Here is a 19,242-nt window from a genome sequence, read left to right as displayed (position 1 = left end):
GGGTGCAGTGTATTTAAAAGGGAAGGGCACGTACTAGTGTGTTTTACATGTCCTGATGGTGAAATACTGCTAAATTCGTTTTTTCACTATTGCAAGGATTATCTCTCCCATAGGGTAACATGGAGATTGCCTTAAAATCTCTTTAAGGGTAATTTCCCCTTTGAGAGCCGATAGAGATCTGGAGTTTGGGGTCTCTGAGTTCAAATTTTAAAAATACACCTTTTGTTAAAGTTGTTTTTTAAATTGTAAGTTTGAAAATGCAACTTTAGAAAGTGGGCATTTTCTTGCTTAACCATTCTGTGCCTCTGCCTGCTTGTAGAATCCACATCTGGGTCAGACTGACAGTTGAGCCATTTGTGAATTCCCTCTAGACAGTGACACAAAGGGAGCTGAGGAGTGTCCTGCATATCCTGATTGTTAGACCTGACAGCCTTAGGGTGGTCACCCCTAAATTTTTGCCTGCCTCCCTCCACTTTTTGGACACTGTTTTTGCTGGCTTTTAGACTCTGCGCACTTTACCAATGCTAACCAGTGCTAAAGTGCATATGCTCTCTCCCTTAAAACATGGTAACCTTGAATCATACCTGATTGGACTATTAATTTACTTATAAGTCCCTAGTAATGTGCACTCTATGTGCATATGGCCGGTAGATTAAATGCTACTAGTGGGCCTGCAGCACTGGTTGTGCCACCCACTTAAGATGCCCCTTTCCCTTGTCTCAGGCCTGCCATTGCAAGGCCTGTGTGTGCAGTTTCACTGTCACCTCGACTTGGCATTTAAAAGTACTTGCCAAGCCTAAACCTCCCCTTTCTCCACATATAAGTCACCTCTAATGTGTGCCCTAGGTAACCCCTAGAGCAGGGTGCTGTGTGGGTGAAAGGCAGGACATGTACCTGTGTAGTTTACGTCTTGGTAGTGTAAAACTCCTAAATTCGTTTTTGCACTACTGAGATGCCTGCTCCCTTCATAGGCTAACATTGGGGCTGCCCTCATACAGTATTGAAGTGGTAGCTGCTGATCTGAAAGGAGTAGGCAGATCATATTTAGTATGGCCAGAATGGTAATATGAAATCCTGCTGACTGGTGAAGTTGGATTTAATATTACTATTCTAGAAATGCCACTTTTAGAAAGTGAGCATTTCTTTGCACTTAAATCTTTCTGTGCCTTACAATCCACGTCTGGCTGGGCTTAGTTGACAGCTCCTTGTGCATTCACTCAGCCACACCCCAAACACAGGGTACTCAGCCTCACTTGCATACATCTGCATTTTGAATGGGTCTTCCTGGGCTGGGAGGGTGGAGGGCCTGCTCTCACACAAAGGACTGCCACACCCCCTACTGGGACCCTGGCAGACAGGATTGAACTAAAAGGGGACCTGGTGCACTTCTTAGCCACTCTTTGAAGTCTCCCCCACTTAAAAGGCACATTTGGGTATAAAACAGGGCCTCTGCCCTACCTCATCAGACACTTGCTGGAGAAGAAACCTGAACCAGAAACTACATCCTGCCAAGAAGAACTGCCTGGCTGCTCAAATGACTCACCTGTCTGCTTTCTACAAAGGACTGCTGCCTTGCTGTTGGCCTGCTGCCTTGCTGAACTCTTGTCTGGCTGTGAAAGTGCTCTCCAAGGGCTTGGATAGAGCTTGCCTCCTGTTCCCTGAAGTCTCAGGACCAAAAATACTTCTCTTTTTCACTTGGACGCTCCGTGCGGCGAAAATTTTGAGGCACAGCTTGTTCCGCGGCGAGAAAAACGCCGCACACCGACGCTGATCGACGCGACGCCTTAGGGACGACCGGAACTTCGACGCACGGCTTTGCAAGGACAACGCCGCCCGACCTCTAGAGGAGAAATCGACGCAACGCCTGCCGTGAGATCGTAATTTCGACGCGCAGCCCCGCAGAACAACGCGCAGCCGGAAAACAAGCAGGAAAATCCACGCACAGACCCGGGACATCTGGTAATCCCCGCGATCCACAGAAAGAGACTGTCCGCACGCCGGAAAACGACGCACGACTTCCCTGCGTGAAAAATAATGAAGCAAGTCCGTGTGTGTTGTGGAGAAATCGACGCACACACCCTTTTTCCACGTATCTCTTCTTCTGTGGCCCTCTGAGGAGATTTTCCACTCCAAACCAGGTACTTTGTGCTTGAAAGAGACTTTGTTTGCTTTTTAAAGACTTAAGACATTTTATATCACTTTCCAGTGATATCTCTACAAATTCACATTGCAACTTTATTTCGTTTTGACCTACAATTATCCTGATAAATATTATATATTTTTCTAAACACTGTGTGGTGTATTTTTGTGGTGCTATATGGTGGTATTGTATGATTTATTGCACAAATACTTTACACATTGCCTTCTAAGTTAAGCCTGACTGCTTGTGCCAAGCTACCAGAGGGTGGGCACAGGATAATCTTGGATTGTGTGTGACTTACCCTGACTAGAGTGAGGGCTTTTGCTTGGACAGGGGGTAACCTGACTGCCAACCAAAAACCCCATTTCTAACACTGATGAGTCTCCTTGGCTAGAGTGGGGAGTGAGGAGATGACCCCTGGACCTGAAAGGGCTGTGCCTGTCCTTACACAATGCAGTCTCCAACCCCCTGGTGTGTGTTTGGGGCCAGGCCTGGGCAAGGCAGAATCCTGAAAACAACTTAGACTTTCCTTTGAAGTTTGCCTACTTCAAAGGCAGAAATAAGTATAAGTAGTGGACCCATAACCCAAGACATTTAGATTACTTCTGGATCAAGAGGAACCTCTGCCAAAGAGAAGAGTTTGATGCTTGAGGAGGATCTGCCACTATGTTTGTTGCTTTGCTGTGCTGACCTGCTGCTGCTGCTGCTTCTGCCTAAGAGGGAAAGAAATGGAATCTGCTTTCTGAAATCCTGCTTGTGAAGTGTCTCCAAGGGGTTTTACTGACATTGCCACCTGTTAATAAGTCTCAGGGACAGCAAAGTCTTCACCTACCAGCCTCAGTGTTTACTTGCTGTGGACCCTGACTCGCCTGGTTGTGCCTATTCCAATCTCTGGGCCACTGTGAGTGAAAGCTGGTTGTAAAACAAGAAAAAACAGTTGCACTGACTTCAGATGATGCCAGGACCGATGCAGCTGCCTGTCTCTGCAATGCTGCCTGCTCGCGAAGCCGTGGTCACTGCTGGAGTTCGACTACTTACTCCGCAGGCCCGGCGCTGCCCCAGCCCAGCTGACGCCCCGTGACTTAATGAGTCCCGAGTGCTGTGTCACTGAAAATTGTGACCCCCATCTCCACCGTGGAGCCTCTCCTCCCATCCCTGAACTGCAAAACCCCACAATATTTCTAAACTCCACCCATTTCTGAATCCAAAAACCCAGTTTTTACTCCTAATCTCCAAACATCTCTGACCGCTTAAAACAACTTCTCTCATTCAAGTTCCACCCATCCCTGAACCATAAAAAAAAACACACACCCTCAAACACCGTCCATCCATGACACCTAAGACCCCTCACAACAACTAAACTCATCCCTGAATCCTAAAACCCTTTCTATATCTAAACTCCACCCATCCTTGATTCTTTAAAACTCTTCCGCCACCCTAAACTCCACCCAATCCTACCGTAAAAACTCTTCACAACCCCCAACCTCTACCCAGCTGAATCTTATAAATCCTTGCCAGCCAAAATCTGGACCATCCATTAACCCTAAAAACTTTAAACATCCCTACACTCCATCCATCCCTGAACCCTAAAAACACCTAACTCCCCTAAACTCCACTCATACGTGAACCCTAAAAATCCCTCACCACCCCTAAACTCCGCCCTTTAGGGATACCTAAAAAAACCTTCCCACCTCCAAACTTCATCCATCACTGAACCCTAAAAACCCCCGTCTGTGTCTGAACTCCACCCATTCTTGACACCTAAAAACTCCTGGCCACCCCTGAGCATTAGGCATCCATGAACGCAAAACCCCCTCACTAGTCTTAAACTCAACTCAAGTTCAATGTCATTTTGGATTTTCCTTTAAAGCTATTTTTACTTTAAAATGATTCCTTTAAGTTTTGATTTTATTGAATGAATGAACCTTTATTGCATGATTAATTAAAATTGTTACAACATATTAAAATAATAAAAGAAAAAAAAAAGTAAATGGCAAGAAATACCCTTCAGATGCCAAAGCTGATGCCTGATCATAGCACCTTCTATCTAAATACAGTAAAATACTATAAAGCCCAGAAGATTGTCCCACACTGGGGTCCCCAAATGTTAGACACAAGCTGTAATACAAGTAAGTACCCATAGTGCAACCTTCTGTGGGCACCAACTAATTGTTACCCTGCTGACCCAGACCCGTATTCAACATTCCCCGAGACCAGCGCAACAAGATACGCACTAGCCAGGGAGCGGCTGTGCATAAAATGCCTCTCTCAGCTCGTCATCCAGGGCCGTTGAGTGACAGAGAAGGGTAGCTTGGGTGGCAGGGGCCATCTCGTCAAAGCCGTTTCTTTAAGGGCCCCCCTCCCTCCACAAATACCCATGCTAGTTTGGCTCCTTGCCTGGTGTAAGGCTAAACACAGCTTATAAAAGAATTTTCCAAAGTGGGCAAGTTTCATGGGGACCACTGTGGTGAAAATAAGACTTAGAGCTTTGTTACATGTTCTCCCCCCATGTTTAAAGAACAGAGGTTTTAACAGGAGGCGCCGTTCAGACGCCAAGCATGGGCAACAGCATACAAGATGTTTTATCGATTCAGTATGGTATTTACACAGCGTGCACTCATGCGCGTGCCCTTGTGCAATTTTCCACTTTCATCAATATTCCCAGGCAGGTAAAGTTAAAAGGCGCATTTGCAGAATGTTCTGGAACACTCTCTCTCCTAGAGGTGCTTTTAGATAGGGCTGGCCTTTAGTGGTTGTTTACGATTCATACAAGCCATCACCTCCATGGATATCCCTGACTATTGAAATATCTTTGGCTCTAGAAGTTTGCACGTCAAGCTCTTTCAGTGTTTTCTTCAATACCGCTTTCGTGATGGCAGGGTCTGTAGAGTAGGAAGGGGCAAGGTTGAACTGTTCCTCAGCCTGTGTCAAATAGATGACCCAACTACTTGTTTTATTTTTGAAAATTACTTTCAAGGACCCCCTGAGGCTGCATGTCTCTGCCCTGCTGACACTTTGATAAAACTTTATCATATCCATTTTGCACATTAAAATCTATACGTACTATATCTAATTCCAAACGTATCCCTGCATGCCTTGTTGGTCTGGGGATCTTGAGAATCCTTTTGTAGGCTTTCATCTGGGCATTCTTTAGAGCGGCTGTCAATTTGCCTGGAAATGGCAAATGGCCGTAGATAATTGCGGACCGTAGATAAAAGGCTCAAATGTGGGTGCCTTAAGCCGTTGATGAAGTTTTGCTAATGCGTGGGAGATTTTTTATTTACTGCTTTGGATGTCAATGCCCCTGCCTGGTGTCTTGTTCTCCCCGCATTTGATAGCCAGACCCCCAAGTAGTGATATTTATCTTCCAGATCTATGCTTAGGAGTCCATGTTTCCATCTTCTATGCACATTTCTTGCCTGATGGCTGAAGAACGGGACTTTGTTTTTTTCTGCATTTGCTTTTAAACCATTTCTTTCATTGTAGTCATGCAGTATGTCAAGGCCCCTTATGAGCCCAATCTGAGTTTGGGCAAGCAAGACCATATCGTCCACATGTTGTATTATGGGGAGCACCAATTGCCCCAACCTCGGAGGCAACGTATTTCCTCTGAGCAACTCAGCACCTGTTTTAGGCCTTTGTTGGTAAAAAATGTCCTGGTCACTCGTGTTTTTGTGATTTTTATTCTCACTCAGGTGTCCAAGTATAGAGCCAGTACTGAAGCTAGCAATTTTCTTGGAATCCCCAGAACGCGAATTTCTTCCAAACGATGTGCCACACCACCCCTTCGAAAGCCGCACTATAGTCAATAAAACATGCAAAAAGCGATGGAGATTTTCGCTTTAGTGCTTGTTGTCCAAGATATGAGAGTTCTAGGGCATTGTCTAACGTAGAGGCACTGGGTCTAAAACCTGTTTGATAAGGTGGAATTATGCCATTTGCTGAGATCCATTCTTCTAACTCTTGTAGCAAAACCATTGTATATGCTTTGCCATCTACGTCTGACAAGACTATCAGCCTATAGTTTTCGGGAAGGTAGTGTCCCCTTTTTTATAGATGGGTTGAAGTTTTGATCCCTTCCAAGCCGCTGGAACCACTGAAAAGTAAGCAATCATTATATAGAGCGGTCAGGGGTGCGCCCCACTAATCTTGATCATCTCTGAAGATACTCCCTGGTAGGCCATTGGGACCAGGAGCCCCATCCATCCTCATTTTACCAAGGATCCTTTGCACAGTTTTAATGGTAATGGGACCAATTTTGTCTTCTAGCTCATCCAATTCATTGAAACCAGCACTGAGAGCTTGATCCCCTACATGTTTTGGGTCCACGTAGAGATTTCCCACATACCTTTCTAAATCTCTGGCAGAGATTACATTAGTGCTTGTTCAGAATCATAGAGCAATGTCCTGATGTAATCCCAAAATACTCTACTTTTATTAGACAGAAGCAATGTTACCAGGTGTTTACAGCGTTCTTCTGTCTCTTTAACCCTCATCATCTATAGTGCTCTGTTACAGTCTTTCCATGCAGACTTCCTTAGTGCATCTGAGGCCAGAGTTTTGAGCCTCTTGTAGGACTTTTCTGCTTGCCGATATCTATTTTTTTATGCTGTAACCATTCCTTGGGTACTAGCTGCTTATCCACCCTAATCTGTTTACCCCCAGTTTGTCCGGGCTGCACTCTGTTGCAAAGGTAAACTTGACGTTTTTTGAGCACCAACCCCCATTGATCTATTATGTGACCAGCCCCCTGATGGAAATGTATTGGGCCGTTTGCCTGCTTCCATGCCTCCTATTTTATTTTGCAGGCAGCAAACCTTTTAATGCATTTTGTTGAGGGGCCTTCTGTGAGTTGACGGCCACTTGCTTTATACAGGTCATGTCTCGTAGCCCCTAGATCAACTTTTATTGCCACTGGGATAGGATCACTTTCACATCTGTAAGTCACCTTCTGGCTTAGGCACCTGCTCAGGAGTGCTGGACTTAAAAATATATAATCTATTGTAGACATATTTCTAAAAGTAGGAATGCATGTGCCTACTACTAGGTTGCTATGATCCGTTGTTTTTAGATCATATTCATTGAGAAAAGATTCTAAGGCCAGTCTTACGGGGTCTTGGCAGAGACCCCCCATTCTGGCCAAGCTGGTGAATATTAAAATCACCTGCCAACACATACTCATGGCTTGGATGATCATAAACAAACTCCTTCAGTAGGGCCAGTATAAATTTGATCATCATCAGTTTCTTTCCTTGGTGAGGATTAATGCATATGTTTATCACAGTTACTGGAGTCCTTTGTTTACATAAGGCTAAGCCATGTATTGTTAGCAATAGCATGTTACTTGTAGATTTCTCCCATATTGCTAATTTAATGGCCAGATTTAACTTAACATACGCAGCAAGGCCTCCGATAAATCTATATAAATAGTAGACAGGGCTGCAGGAAGCCAATCCCATCCTTGCCCTCCCATAATATCATGACAATCATTTAGCCCATCAGAGTGAGTCATACTTACATTCTTAAGCCCATCCTGGTTGGGCTCACCAGTTTCCCTTATCAGATGTATGGTTATTTTTCCCCCTAGGAATAGTGGATTCATGATCGAAGGTCCTCTCAGGGCATTGGGATTTTCCCTCACTAGAGGTGATGCTTGGTTTCCAGCGGATGAGGTTCAAGGGTGGCGTTCTCTGACTCCCTTACTAATTCTTATTCCCCAATTTTCTAAAAGATCTTCATTTTCAAAAATTCTATCACTATTACTTTGTTCAGACCATGTGGTCAATGTGGACTCGTTCTCACTAATCCATGTGAGAGTGCTAAACTTCACCACTAGTAAATCTTCCGACATTAAGTTTGCAAATGCCGATATATGATGTAGTAATCGTAGCATATTCTATCTGTTGAGAATATCCCATGGCCCCGGAGAAGCATATTATGGGGTGAAGATTAATTATCGGAAGATCCTACATTTTCTGATAGGTTCCGTAATTTATTTGTATTTTCTTAAAATTCTCTTTCCTTTAAATTGGCTTTCATGATTTGATTATCTCCAGTAAGGTTTCTCAGTTTTCATTTTTCCATTAATTCACATACATCACAGAGACTTAGCTCAGCTATGGCTGGGCTCTCTCTGTAAGTCTGCTAACTTGCCCACCTCTACTAGGGGTGGCGGAATGGAGTGATCATAAGATTTGCAGCCTAGCAAACAGCTCTGATGGAATCCTCAGAGAGACGGTCAGGCATAATACAATCATTTGGTTTAATATGGGTTTGCCATGAACATATTTCACAGAGCTGCTTTTAACTCCCAATCCACCACTGATATAGAGTAGTTTCTGGAATATGATATAAGCACATAAAGGCATGATGGTGATGTACTGAACATAGGAATATGCTATAGGCCCTCATTCTGACCTTGGCGGGCGGCGGAGGCCGCCCGCCAAAGTCCCGCCGTCAGGTTACCGTTCCGCGGTCGAAAGATCGCGGCGGTAATTCTGCATTTCCCGCTGGGCTGGCGGGCGGTCGCCTTCAGGCCGCCCGCCAGCCCAGCGGGAAAGAGGCTTCCAGGATGAAGCCGGCTCGGAATCGAGCCGGCGCAGTGGAAGCTGTGCGACGGGTGCAGTTGCACCCGTCGCGTATTTCACTGTCTGCGCAGCAGACAGTGAAATACATTTAGGGGCCCTCTTACGGGGGCCCCTGCAATGCCCATGCCAGTGGCATGGGCACTGCAGGGGCCCCCAGGGGCCCCGCGACCCCCCCTACCGCCATCCGGATCCCGGCGGTCGGACCGCCGGGATCTGGATGGCGGTAGGGGGGGTCGGAATCCCCTCGGCGGCGCAGCAAGCTGCGCCGCCTTGGAGGATTCAATGGGGCGGCGGTACACTGGCGGGAGACCGCCAGTGTTGCCGGTCCGACCGCGGCTTTACCGCCGCGGTCGGAATCCCCATTGGAGCACCGCCGGCCTGTCGGCGGTGCTCCCGCGGTCCTCCGCCCTGGCGGTCTTTGACCGCCAGGGTCAGAATGACCGCCATAGTATCCATCCAAGTGCTGTTGTAGTCAGTGCTTCATTTGAACCGGTGGCTGCCGGTGCTTAACACAGGCAATTAATTGTAAACACTGGCACTTATGACAGTCTGCCACATGGTGGCACTATCTAATTTAGAGATGAGTACAACAACGGTTGTTTATTATATAATAAACATTTATATTACAGCATTATATTATACACCTGAAAATAACTAATACCTTCCACCCACGCAATTCTGATAACTTTGGGGTCCTGGAATAGCCTAAATTGTCACACTTGTAGAAGTGTAATTGTTAGTAGTTGTGTTGGTACTGTCACTGAAGTGCTGGCAAGGGTAATGGGTGGGGCAAGGCCTAGGAAGGCCCTGGCACTTTTGTTTTTCTACAAATTAAACACTAGTTGCAGTAGATGTGTGCACTTGATAAAACTGATACCTTATAAGTTGTGCCTCATTGAGTACAATTATTAAAATCCAAAACAGGTTATGAGGAAAGAATAATAATTTTTGTTTCAGAAAGTTACATTCTTTTGTCCCATTGAAAATTAGTTAACTTTCCTAAAATTAAAAGTTCTTTTATTGGAAAGGAGAATATTTTCAGCAAATGACAAGCTGCTTTTTAGAAATATGGTATTTTATGGTATTTGAGGGTTCATTTATTGTATTTTCATAAAACGGTAAGCTGGTGTTCTGGATCAAAATGTGTGCCCGTCAGAAAGCAGATTTAAATTCAAGATATCAGTAACAATACATGCTGGTTTTGGTCCATCTACTTATGATGTTGTGTAATCACTTCCTTGATGTAAATAGACCTAGCGTGATGCTATGGTGGTTATTTTGTGTGTTGTCAAAGCGTTACACGATCTATCTGTTTTAGACATGGGTCTTTGTTTGGCAGTCAGGTTACCCCTTGGCAGTCAGGTTACCCCCTGTCCAAATGAAGACCCTCACTCTAGTCAGGGTAAAGGAGAATCACCCTCAGTTAACCCCTGCTCACCCCCTTGGTAGCTTGGCATGAGCAGGCAGGCTTAACTTCAGAGACATGGTGTAAAGTATTTGTAAAGTCTCAACACAGGTTTAGAAAAATAGCCAATATTTAATTAATCAAAACAAGACCAAAACAACAAAAATCCAACATACACAAGTCAAGTTTTGAATTTTTAAGGATTAAACTCAAAAATAGCACATAGAAACACAAAATGCTTCGATGAGGTGTCAACACGGCATCAGGACGGAGTCGTTCCCAACAATCTGACACCAATGGCCCCTAGATAGAGTACCTTTGTGTAGTGTCAAAAACAAGCCAGTGCGCGAAGTCGGGGATCGTGGCGCAAGTGTGAGCGTTGAATCCGAGCACTTTTGGCGGCGTCAGTCACGACTTCCATAGTGACTTGTGAAGGTCGACGCGCTCCAGCGAATACCATGGAGTCGGTTGCAGGTGGCGTCACGGGAATCGGCAGCGGCATTGGTCCGGAGTCGTCTGAAGTCGATTGTCTTGGATTTTCACCAGCTTCTTCTTTCAAGGGGCCCAGGGGCTGGATAGCGCACCACTTGTCAGGGCAGGAGTCTCAGCAGAGAGTCCAGGTGCTGGTAGGCAAAGTCTTTGATGGCCCTGAGACTTCAGAAAAGGGAGCAAGCTAAGTCCAAGCCCTTGGAGATTCTTCTCAAGCAAGAATACACCACAAAGTCCAGCCTTTGTCCTCTTTCACAGGCAGAACCAGCAACTGCAGTATATCTCCACAAAGCACAATCACAGGCAGGGCAGCACTTCTCCTCAGCTCTTCAGCTCTTCTCCCTGACAGAGGTTCCTCTTGGTTCCAGAAGTGATCTAATTCTCAGGGGTTTGGGTGCTCTTCTTATACCCCTTTCTGCCTTTGAAGTAGGCCTACTTCAAAGGAAAGTCTCTCTTGTTTGTGAAATCCTGCTTTGCCAAGGCCCCAGACACATACCAGGGGGTTGGAGACTGCATTGTGTGAGGGCAGGCACAGTCCTTTCAGGTGTGAGTGACCACTCCTCCCCTCCCTCCTAGCTCAGATGGCTCATCATGATATGCAGGCTGCACCCCAGCTCCCTTTGTGTCACTGTCTAGAGAGAGGTGCAAACAGCCCAACTGTTAAACTAACTCAGACAGGGAATCCACAAACAGGCGGAGTCACAGAATGGTTTGAGCAAGAAAATGCCTACTTTCTAAAAGTGGCATTTTCAAACACACAATCTCAAAACCAACTTTACTAAAATATTTATTTTTAAATTGTGAGTTCAGGGACTCCAAACTCCACATGTCCCCCTGCTCCCAAAGGGAATCTACACTTTGATCATATTTAAAGGTAGCCCCATGTTAACCTATGAGAGTGTTAGGCCTTGCACAGCGAAACCCGAATTTGGCAGTATTTCACTGTCAGGACATACAAAACACATTAGTATATGTCCTACCTTAAACATACACTGCACCCTGCCCATGGAGCTACCTAGGGTCTACCTTAGGGGTATCTTACATGTAAAGAAAGGGAAGCTTTAGGCCTTGCAAGTGGGTACACTTGCCAAGTGGATTTGGCAGTTTAAAACTGCACACAGACATTGTAGTGTCAGATCTGAGTCATGTTTACAGGGCTACTAATGTGGGGGGAACAACCAGTGCTGCAGGCCCACTAGTAGCATTTGATTTACAGGCCCAGGGCACCTCTAGTGCACTGTACTAGGGACTTACCAGTAAATCAAATATGCCAATCATGGAAAGCCAAGTACACATACATTTTACAGAGAAGCCCTTGCACTTTAGCACTGGAAAGCAGTGGTAAGGTGCCCAGAGTAACAAAAACAGAAAAAACAGAGTCCAGCATACATCAACAACCTGTGAAACAGAGGCAAAAGGTTAGGGAAGACAACGCCAAGGATGCTAAGTCTAAGAATATATAATATAGTACATAATTTTATTATCACTATTAATGACACTGTCTGATACTTGATCATATAAGAATGTCATTAGCTAAGTGATAGATCTCCAGTATCTAAAACCTGAATGGTAGCTCTGCTGTCTGAGGCATCTGCCTACCTGACATTAGAAATGTGATATTCTAAGATACCTGTACCTGCTTTGTCCAATCATACTCCTTCAATTAATTTATTCAGTTATACTATATGACCAACCAATTACTTGGAATGGGTAGCATGAGGATATGAAGGAGGTGCAAGGTAGAAGTGAAGAAGGGTGTTATATTCATTATGAAAAATGAGAGAAGTCCATGTCTACTTGCAAATCAGCATTAACTAAATTGCCTATAAAATCTTTTTAACCACGTTATGATGGAAATGTTGCTGCAAAACTAACATTTTGGCATACGTTTTTGCAGTTGGGAGACTCCCTGCCCCCACCTGCCAGCACCCAGTGAGCTTGGCTGTGCTTTCTTGGTAGATCATAAATATTCTAACGTTTCCAGTGGTTATTTCAGAACTATTTGTAAAATGCATGGACAAAACGTTGTGTTGTAAAGTGCACCACTTGATTGCAATTCTTTAGAAAATCCTCAAGGTTGGAAAGTGAACCTTTATGAGGACATGTTCATTTCACATTTCGTTTGACGCACATCAGGTCCAGCATTTACCACCCATAATTTGCATTTGATTTAGAATTGTAACAATTTTCTTTAAAAACCAACACGTGTCAGCATGGCAGCACCCATTAGAATGTTGGTAAAACATATTTGTGACATACTGATATAATACAGTTTCTGGTTATCCTCTTTTCTCAAATGTCAGAATATTGAACAACATACTACAGTGTGGGTCACCCATCCTAAAATTACCCTTCAATTTCCATTGAAAAAAGCCATCAGTCGACAAGCAACATTAGGTCAATAGAGTTGTTTTTATTTTTTAAGAGAACCAACACAATAATCAAAAATGCGGTTAACAGCAAGATGTTTGCATGGAAACTCGATCTTATAAGTGGTGTTTGAATGAGCCATAACTTCAGGTTTCCCTCCAGCATATTCTGGCATCTCATGTTGGTAATGGAGAGACCATACTAGGCAACTCTTTAATACTTCTTGCCTCCGATATAGTGTCCTGGCCTTTGCTGGTCTTGGCAGGGATCAGGTATGCATGGGTTGGAGGGATCCACTAAAAAAAAGATAAGTAGCGAAACTGATTGATAAAATTGAAATATGTGCACAGTTATGGAAAATCTCAACACCTGTAATATTTGTGATCTTCATAAACCAGCCAGGATGAGACATGGTACTCATTGTTTGATGTTGAGCATACAATGTTTGAAAAATCCTCTCTATTGTAGGTATCAGGAGATATATTGCGTTTGAAGCTTAATGTTCTTTTGGTTTTGATCGTGGACAAAGCTACCTCTGTATGGACCGAGTGTGACCATTAGGGATGCTTTACTTGTAGGTGAGACCATGTGTCCATATGAAAGCATACACTGATGGCTTTTTTGCTACAAAACATTTTTTCAGTCACAATTATTTCCTGGAGGCTATCCACCTGAAATGGAAGGTTAAACTGAGCAGGGCTGGCCGTGCTATGCATCTGAGCCTTGATCAGTCATTTATGCTCCTCCCTAGAGGCAGTTTGTGCAGCCCTGTGAGGTGCAGTTGGGTAGAATGTTGCATCTCCAGGCAAATGAGCTCTACCCAATCAGAAGCACATCAGTGCACTAATATTAACAGGCCAGGAATATGTTGTGTTCTTCATTGCTCACAGTTGCGAAGGCATGAACAGAGACTAGCAAAATGCAGCACACCCCTGCAACTTTCTCTTTCTTAGCATGTTATCACCGTAACCCTTAACAGAAATATGGGATGTCACAAAGGTGCCACATTGCTAAACGAAAAGTTGTCCTGACCTTTTAACACTCCATCATGCTTGCTGGGCAAGGGTGCTGCGTACTCTACTGCAAGCAAGTATAACCCCCTCCGAGTCTTTTGGGGTAGTAAAATACAGACATAATCAATGTTCAATGGACCTCCTACAGCAACATTGATAACTTCGCCCCTTCTGCACAAAACCGCCCCCAAATGCCAGAAGCGTGAGCATGCAGAGATGAAGATGTATGAAATGCACATCTTCCACTTTGTCAGTGCTTACCTCCGGCCTTTGGTGGTCCGCTATCATTCTATGTTTTGTGACATCAGGAAAACTTGCAAAGCAGTTGTGCATTCTCTCGTGAGTTAGAAGAAGGGATGACTGTCACTTGGACACCCCTCTCCTATTGGTTTCCATGTTGCCTTTACAAAGGCAGCTAGATTGCACCACAGTGCCATGGTGAATGTGAACGTTGTTAGCATATTCGGTCCCATGGTTGGATTAAATTGGGATCCAGAGAGCTGAAAACATGGTCCCACGGTCACACAAGATATCCATGCAGAGAATGTGAATTTAGAAAATCCTCCCTTCAGCACGCCAAAGCAAACCTTCCTCCCAGCCATGAACCTTCCCTTACCTGCAGCGCACTTCTGTGAGTTGTCCTAGCACTGCTGCACGGGTGCACATGCTGAAACGTAAACTGGAAGCATAGGACTTCCAGTGTTCTCTGAAAACCAAGTCTGTGATCAAAAGAGTCCTAAACACGCAGTTTCCTATTAAGAGGAAAGGAACCAGTACAGAGTTTAAAGTCACCACCCCAACCTTGCTACTGCTGACGAGCTTGGTCCTTAATAAGTAAAATTACAAGGGGACGCTTATAGGCCGATGAACCTTTTGGATCGCATGGAGTATCATAATCACATAGGGGGTCATTACAACCTTGGCGGATGGTGTTAAAGCGGCGGTAAGACCGCCATCAGGCTGGCGGTCTTTTTTTCAGTATTATGACCATGGCGGTTACCGCCATGGCCATCCGCCGCTTTCCCGTTCCGCCCGCCATGGCGGATACGACCGCCGGGCTGGAGACCTGGGTCTCCAGCCCGGCGGCCGTGACAATACCGCCGCCGGTATTGTGACCCGGCTTACCACCGTGGATTTCCAGCGGTAGGAACCGCCATGAAATCCATGGCGGTAAGCACTATCAGTGCCAGGGAATTCCTTCCCTGGCATTGATATGGGTCTCCCCCACCCCTCACCCCCACCCTGACTCCCTCCTCTACACCCCCCACCACACCTGCCACCCCCCAAAGGTGGCAGGTCCCCCCTCCCCACACGACCCCCAACATACCATTACTGACACACACCCGACACACATGCAGGCACCACCAACACACATGCATGCACACACACCAACATACATGCCAACATCCACACACACACTCAGACACGTACACTCACATTCACGCACACATCCATACAGCACACATTTCCGAAACACGCATCACCCCCGCAAGCATACAACCACTCACACACCTCCCCTACATACACAAACGCACACCCCCATGCACCCACACAACACACAACACCCCCCTCCCCTAACGGACAATCGACTTACCTGTTCCGTCGATCCTCCAGGAGGGGATGGGAGCCATGGGGGCAGCTCCGCCAACACCACACCGCCAACAGAACACCGCCGCACAGAATCACATGACTTGATTAGCTTGGCGGTGTTCTGTTGGCGTGGAGGTGGAGCAACCTCCACTTCCCCGCCCACAAGTATGGCTGTTGGCGGCTCTCCGTTGGAAAAACGACAGAGGGCAGCCAACGGTCATAATACGCCGCACGGCAAACCGCCACTACTGGCGGTCTTCCGCACGGCGGTCCCTCAGCGGTCTTCTCAAAAGACCGCCGAGGTTGTAATGACCACCATAGTGTCCAGTGGCATCAATAATCAATGTAATCAATCAATAACCACTAAGAGAATTATTAGTCAATACATAATTTTAACCTTCATTTCATCAATAACCAAAATTTTTCTTTCCCTATTGATTACAATTCTAATGCATCTGGTTAACTCAAACTTTATTCAATCAGCTCAGAATTAGTTTATTTAGTGACCACCAATAACACAATCTAATCAGAACTTTAGAAAGCATATGTTCCAAAGCCTCAGCATGAGCCAACAAAAATGAAGATATCGACATTAATAGCAGAGTTCAGCAATCTGTTCGTTAATCATTTGTCACTGTCAACGTCACCCATAAAGAACCTTACCTAACCCAGATTAGCATCAGCATGTGGGACTTCATGCAAAAACAATTTAGAAAACGTGAATTTGGAAAACATCTAGCTAAAAGAAAAATTATAAAAACAGTGCAGTTGGTACCTAGAAGAAAAAGCACAAGTTAATCGGTCACATTGCCATAGCTACCTATCCACGGAATAGATCAGGTACACATAGAATCTCGAACCCTGTCTCCTGACGTCATCAATTCTCCCTCGCATCTCCTGTACCTCATCTGAAGTTTTATCCCCTTGTCATGACTTTTTATTAGAGTTTTTCAGTTCATCCCTCTAATTCCTAATTGGTCAGTCAATCAGCAGATATGACTCTAACCTATAATATTAATTTTTCAAATCTATGAGTTCTAATATTTCTTCTTTCTCAGTTAATGCATTGGTCCACTGTACTATGTCTTTGGGTATCGAAAATGTTGCATATTCCTCTTCAGTCAGTGCTCTCATTGTTCAAGTCCTGGGAAAGTACATTTAGCCTACTCTACACATAATTGTATCCAATTGACTTCATCATCTCCTGTTCGTTGGTACATTGCAGAAAATTCTAGCTAAGCACACAGTTCACGGTCGGGTTATAGGCATCAGCAACTTCTACATTGCACGGTTATTAATTCTGTTTCTCTATGAGGCCTTGAAAGACTAGGCCACAGGTTTGGCTAGGTTAATTCTACAAATCAATGGAAAAACATAGGTTATACATCTCATTCTGTCATATCACTATATTGTTATTACACTCCTCTTATTATTTCACGCAGTTTTAGTCATTTTAATATAAATTCGTATAAGTGTCTGCCATTTTCCGAGGGCACATTTTCAACGTGCACATTATTTTTCTTCTACTAATAATTTCTCAATGAGCTTCTGTTAATCAAAACACAGAAACATTCATTTACTATTTCTAATTAGAATATTTGCATCAACACTACTGACACAGTTGCTCAACTGTATGTCACAGGCCCTTCCATTTACACATCCCCACATCAAAGTACGTGAAGACGATGAAACTATAACTGACGAGACACCCACATAGATAATAATAGACACAAGCATGTAGGTGAACCCACACACAAACACACATATATATTAGGCACAAGTGAAACTTCCATTAGGCCAGTGTACTCTCACTTAATTTTGCAAATTCCACTTTCTGCTTGCTATTCAAAATTACACCATTATTCCATATTGCATATTTGCATCACGTTTTATTGCAGGACAACAGGATCAACAATAGAGTGAAAAGCTAATCCTAATTGTAGGTTTTGCAATTCACATAATATGTATAATTTTGTGGAATTTCACATAATTACGCAAAAACTAATTACGCAAATGGCAAACTCCTAATATATACTGCTGCATTAATAACAGTGGCAGTTGTGAATGATCGGTAGACAAGGTTACCTCTCACTATCTATCAGGAAGGATTTTCTGCTCAAGTCCTGGCCTTTTCTTGAACAACACAATGTACTTCCGTAATTGTAATACTGACTGTTTATAAAAGGAATGCCCTTGACTTGAGCATCCTATTATTAGGACATAAAGTCATCTGGTTATCATAACTTTTGAGGCAAGTTTTTAAAGCAACATAGACTACAACTTTGTTTTGATAGCTTTTGGACTTTTTTGCTTCTACAGGGTAATCCCCAATCTTTTTGCCTCCTGCTTCCTATTTCTTTTTACCTGTTTCTGTTGGCTTTTGAACTCTGAACACTTTACCACTGCTAACCGGTGATAAAGTGCAGATGGTCTTATGTTGGAAAATGGGTTATTGGTAGGGCAGGTAGGTACCTACACCTAGCAACAAGCCACTAACCTCCACATAGGTACAGTTAGGTCTCAGTAAATTAATCCCAGCTCAACCCTTGGTAGCTTGGCAACGAGCGTCAAGGCTTAACTTAGGAGACAAAGTGTAAAGCATTAAAATATCACAAAACAGTAATTAAATAAAACACAGGAAACAGTTTAAAAATCCAAAACCAATTTATAAAAATAGTTTATATTGTTATCTTTAAAATGACACAAAAACGATTAAAATCGGTTCAGGGGAACCGGAGATATGAATTTTTAAAGAATTATTACTTTTCTAGCGCTTAGAAACAAAAAGCGCCAATCGGGTCATCTGGTTGCACCTCGACCGGGGCAAAGTCAAACTTTCAGGCCGACCGCGATGGAGCCCTGCTCGGCTACAGGTCGCGGGAGGCCTCGGTTAAAAAGTTACCTTCTGACTTAGTCTTTATTTTGAAGTTTTTCTTCACCGGGACGAACCTGCCAGTTGAATCCGACCTCCTGGAGCCCTTGTCCGGATACGCGATGTGGGTTTCCTCAGTGGAGACTTTTACCTTCGGACTTAGTCGTTTTTTCGAGATGAAAATCCTTCGACCGGGGTAAACCTGGATCTTGATCCGACGTCCATGGAGCCCTTCTCGGATACGATGGCTGGGAGGTCCCGGTCAACTTTTTACGTTCGGACTTAGTCTCTTTTATGGATGTTTTTCTTTACCGGGACGAACCACGAAGTCAGGCCGGGTCGCGGTTGAGGCAAGCCGGCTAGAATTTCCGCGGCGGGTCGGTCCCTCTCTGGAGCTTTTTTCCAAAAATTCTCAAATCTTTTCCAAACTTCTGGGGCTTCACCCAGATGTTCTTTTAAGGTTCTTTTGGGGTCCACAACTCACCCCAAGGGTCCAGAAGTTCTGTGATGGTCCTTGGGGGGTGCGGACTTCAACTCCCAGAATGCACCTGGCGCAAACTTCTTTTTGGCCACTGGACAGTGGTCAGCTGGTCGCTTTCTTCAGGAGTTGGTGCAGGGGACTCTGGTTTAGCAATTTTTCACCTGTAGCAAACAGGGAGTCCCTCCTTGAACCAGTTGAAGCCAGGCAAAGTCCTTCTTGTGGTGAAGCCCAAGTGTGCAGCTGGTGCAGTCCTTCTGAGTGCAGGGTCCAGGTGCAGGCCAGGGGTCCAGCAGGG

This window comes from Pleurodeles waltl, chromosome 6 (assembly GCF_031143425.1).
Source record: "Pleurodeles waltl isolate 20211129_DDA chromosome 6, aPleWal1.hap1.20221129, whole genome shotgun sequence".
In the NCBI taxonomy this organism is placed as follows: domain Eukaryota; kingdom Metazoa; phylum Chordata; class Amphibia; order Caudata; family Salamandridae; genus Pleurodeles; species Pleurodeles waltl.
The sequence above is the reverse complement of the archived record's forward strand: the minus strand, read 5'-3'. Positions refer to the sequence as shown.